Here is a 5,382-nt window from a genome sequence, read left to right on the forward strand (position 1 = left end):
CATGAATGTATGGGGAGCCCAACCATTGGAATTTTGGATCCGATCTCTAAATCCCCATTTTTCAGGTAGGTCATAATTTCTAACAGTCGCAAAGCAAAGAGTCGTAAGTTGAGGGTTAGTTAGGGTATGAGACGGGCAATTACTTGTTTTGATGTTTCAGTTGTGGAATGCCTCTCCAGGGAGATACCCTACTCAGAGCTATCAAAATATAATTTTTATTTATAATTTTTGTATAGTTATAAAGTCTATATTATGAACTGAATTAAAATATTTAATATTTACATATAATTTGGATAGATATTTACATATAATTTGGATAGATAGATATAGAGCTAAGATTAAATAAAAAGAATAAACAAATTATAACAAGCACAGCAACCAGCATTAGAACCGAAATGAAGACACCAAAGTGAAAATATCTTCCTCGATGATCAACTATCAACAGGAAATAAATGGATGGATGGATGGATGGATGGATAGAAAGACAGACAGAGACCACGGGTGTCAAACTCGTTGAGTCCCGTTGCCGTCATGTGATGTTTCACAACATGTTTCCCATTTGCAGAGCTGGGGTGGGCGTGGCCTGCACACGATCCATCCAGACTGCAGGCAGCCAGTTTGATACCCCTGATATAGATAAATAGATAGTCTGGAGAAGTAGCAAAAAGCAAGATACGGGTGTTTTTTAATATACCATTATAAAATGGGTGAGCCTCTATCACATAGCTGCAACATCTTTTTGACCCCTCTATTAAAGCTTATTTTTTAAATTTTCTATACTGTGTTTTTTATTGCTTGTAAGTTGCCTAGAGTTGCTGTGAGCAAGTAGAAAATATATAATTTCTAAATAAATAAACAAATGCTGCTATATGCAAATAGGTGCTTATTATTAACCTGCATTAACCCACTGAGAATGAAGATCTCTTATCTAAAGGTTATGGTATGTAATATACTATTCTGGTCCAGCAAAACGTAGTAGATTTTTTTTTTTTAATTTCACAAGCCAGACCTGGGAGCGTGACTGAGTTAATCACCCAATCAGCTTCTATACCAAAAGGAGGACTGGAATCCAAGTATTTCCATTCCTAGCCCTGCATATGAGTGCATAAATATTTATGATATATAGCCCAGAAATAAATGAATTTAAAATGTATTGGTGTATTTGATGTAATACATCTCTTTCTTTCACTTACCATCACTGTGCTTCATCATTTAACATGTTTTGATTATATATCATAACTATATATTTTATACAGATCCAGTTTGGAGCAGTCATTATGGCACCAGGCTAGATACTGGGAGACTGTGAGCCCTACTTCAGCACAAAAACAGCTGGATAATTTCGGATCAGTCACTTCCTCTCAATCTGCAAGTCAATATTCTCCAAACAATCTGTAAGAATATTCATGAACAGGCAAAGACTTGGTAGCAAAGTCAGCCAATGAATAGGCATAGCAACTGGATCAGCCAATGAGGGCTGTTTTGGAAACAGAAACTTAAGCAAGAATTTGGGCGTGGCTTAGCTCTGTGCTCAGCTCTAAAACGAAACAAGTCTGGTCTTGTCTGTCTGCTTTAAACTCTAAACTGAAAACTGATCTCTCTTCTCTACCATGTTGGAAGAACCATTATTGGTATTGTACATTTATTCATGTGTCATATTGTATATAAAGAGAAGTTAAAGAAACCTGCTGAATCAGTTATTTGTGTGTGCTTTCGGATTTGATTATTGCAACAAAGTCTGACACAATCCTTCTACTATTTTGTTCCAAAAGCATTTCATATCGGGTTTGTTACAAAATACTAGGCCACTATGTGTTTTGTTTGCCTTTGCTAAACTGTTCTGCTATGCATTGCAAAACAAAATGCAGAGCAATGTAGTTTCTTAAGATGAGGCAACTATAGTTAAATTATATGTAAACAGAGCATAGGTTAGCATGATGCATGACCCTAGCCTGCTTCTTCATTCATTTCTTAAAGTTACTTGCTGCAAATTTTAATGCCAAATAAAAACACACCTTCCTGGAAGATGATATTAACACTTAACTACTGTTGGAAGAAATATCGATCTGGTTCTTTTCCAAGCCAGGAAAGAGACACTGGAAACATGGAGGCTGATTGGAAAGGTGGTTTAAAGATGAGGCAGAACCACACGGGTTCTGGGTAGCTGACCACACAGAGTTGAGTGGGTGGCTTTTTCCATTCTCTTGGGCTTTGCACTTGAACGTCCTGTTCCTGTGCAAGAACATGTATTCTATTGACTGTTGTAGGGGTCATAGCTGGCTCTATAGGTTGTCTGAGCTAAGTCTGGTTGAAATTTGGAGGGTGATGCAATATCCTTAGGAGATTGTGCAATGTGGTAAACTCTGCTGCTAGGAGGTAGTGGGTTAATCCTATTATATCCTGAAGGGTCATGTCTTAATCCCATCACCCTGGAGCTGAAGGTCTTTTGTTTTGTAGATAGGCTGGCCCAATCTTTCTCAATGGGCATAAAATATCTGCTGGGGCTCTGAGTTTCTGTCTCCCTTAAGATTTTTATTTCTCTTTTAGGGGAAATATTTTATCCTGCCTTTTTAAATATTTCTCAAAGTATTTCATTCTTCTAGGAGTCGGGTAGCTTCCCACACTACTAGACAAAGAAAAATCTTCTGATCAGTTCTTATACCTTTAGCAACAGCTTCAAAAGCAATTAAAAGCAAACAATGTAGCCCACGATGATTTCTCGATAACATTAGTTACAGATTTTACTCATAAAGAAATTGTGCCAAGTAATGCTTCAAGGATTTAAAAGCTGGCAGCTGCAAATTACTTCCCAAGTTATTTATTAAACTTGGATGCCACCTGACTCTCAAAGACCTCTAATAAAAGAAATTTCAACAAATTCAATAAAATATAAAAAAATAAAAATAAATGCAAGAGAAGTGAAATAGAGGTTTTTCTTCCTTGATACATTCCATTCCATTCACTTTATTTCAACTGAAAAATGGCATGTTTAAATAACTAAAACAGAGCCACATTAGCAGTAAGATGCATGACTTTTCTCCTGGCTGTCTCAGAGGGGCCTGGACCATTTAAAACTTTTAAAAAGTTTAAGCCACGCTGAAAATGTGGGGCAGATACAGTCATAAGAGCACCCGGAGACTTCAGCTAGTTCAGAATGCGGCTGCGCGGGTTATCGAGGGAGCGTCTCGGAGCTCCCACATAACACCTATCCTGCGCAGACTGCACTGGCTACCTGTTGTTTTCCGGGTGCGCTTCAAGGTATTGGTTACCACCTTTAAAGTGCTCCATGGCTTAGGACCGGGCTATCTATGGGACCGCCTACTGCCGGCTTCTATCTCCCATCGTCCGGTACGCTCCCACAGAGAGGGACTCCTCAGGGTGCAGTCAGCCAAACAGTGTCGACTGGTGGCCCCCAGGGGGAGGGCCTTCTCTGTGGGAGCTCCGACCCTGTGGAACGAACTTCCCCTCGGACTTCGACAATTACCTGACCTTAGGACCTTTCGCCGCGAACTTAAAACTTATTTATTTCGTATGGCTGGACTAGCCTGATTTTTATTTTTATTGGATGGGTTTTTAAAATTTTGTTATTTTACGGGGGAGTACGTTTTTTAACATTTTTGGGCATTTGAATTAGTTTTTTAAGGGATGTTTTTAATTACTGTGTGTATTTATATTTTATCTGCCTGTTCACCGCCCTGAGTCCTTCGGGAGAAGGGCGGTATACAAATTAAAATATTATTATTATTATAAGAAATCTCTCATGGAAGGCAAACAAGAGCAAGATATTTCTGCTGCCAGGTTTTCTGCTTCAGTACCAGAATCAATCAGTTTTGGGCAAAACCACTATTTTTTTCCTTGATGGAAAAATCATCTATGTAAGAAACCTCCATCCCTTTTTGCCTGGGATGGCTGAGGATTGGCTCTGACAACTCCTTCTCTGGCATCACCAAACTCTCCGAAATCCACCCAGAATAAGTGGGCATGACAAACATAGTGACTACATGTCCTTTATTATAAAGGACAACCCTTTATTTCAGAAAACCACCTTTCAGATTTTTTAAAAAAATATTTTGCTTTTGCTCAACTTTCCTTCCTAAAGCAAAATTATAAATAATTATATACAGTATATTTACCCTTATGAACATCTTTCAGATTTCCCTTTCTCAAGCCTTGTCCTTTATTTCCCCCCCCCCCAAGAAAATACGGTCGCTGTAGAAAATACGGTCATTGTATGTTAAATAAGTTTTCTGTAAACCAAGTGACCGCAGCACGTTCAATCACGTGACCTTCCCCACGGGCTCGCAAGCAGACGAGCTGGGAACTTCCAGAATGACCAGATGGGAAGATTTCTTTTTAAGTACAAAAAAAAAAAAATGTTGGCCACTGTCACGCGCCTGCGCAGTTCCCGTCCCCTCTCTCGGCCGTCAAAATCCCAAATTGACTGAACCTAAGAGTTATACTTGTAGGTTTTCTATAAAGAGCGCAGGCTCTCAAATGACAGAACCCGAGTTCTCCATTGTAGAATAGAATAGAATAGAACAGAATAGAATAGAATAGAATAGAATAACTTTATTGTCACTTTGAACGTACACTAATCAGCGTACGTTAAAATGAAACTTCGTTGCATACAGCTCTCAAAGCGTCACCACCTCCAAGATACACTAGGACAGGGTTCTACAAACTTGGCTCTTCTAAGACTTGTGGAATTCAACTTCCAGAGTTCCTCAGCCAGCAAAGCTGCACTAGGAGTCCAAGTACTGAAAGCTTTCACACGTTTCCGATTTTTTATTTATTTATTTGTCGAGTACGTATTAGATAATATATGTAAGTATAAGCATGAATGGAATACATAAAATGAATACAATTAAAGGGAACTTAAATTAAATTAATTAATTAAAATGGTTTTGATTCTCATCATAAAGCCTGCCAGATCAATATTTTCGATAACAAAAATATAAATATCACGTTAAAAAGATTTCTAGCTCTAATTGGAACCCTTCTGTAGGAAACCCACCTATTCTTTGATATCACTTTTAAAGGTATAAGAACCTGCAACTAAGAAAAATAAATGCACGGGGAGGGGGGACAGTTTGCGTCCCAAAAAGGTCATATGCCTGTAGCTCTTGCCTTCCGTATGACTTTCAACCTCCGCGAGCCATGGATACCTTTTCTTTAACTTGCTGACTTTATAGGGCTGCATTTCTTATGCCAGAAATCCATGAGCCGACAAAGAGCCGTAGTTAGACGGCTACACCTTCTCTCTCTTGCCATTCTTACCCCTAGGCTGTATTCTCACTACAGTGCTTTAAAAAAAAAAAGACTGTTCGACGCTTACGTCACTTAAACTCTCCTCCCCCCTCTTCCTCGGAGTGGCTGGGAATT

This window comes from Ahaetulla prasina, chromosome 2, assembly GCF_028640845.1.
Source record: "Ahaetulla prasina isolate Xishuangbanna chromosome 2, ASM2864084v1, whole genome shotgun sequence".
Classification (NCBI taxonomy): Eukaryota; Metazoa; Chordata; class Lepidosauria; order Squamata; family Colubridae; genus Ahaetulla; species Ahaetulla prasina.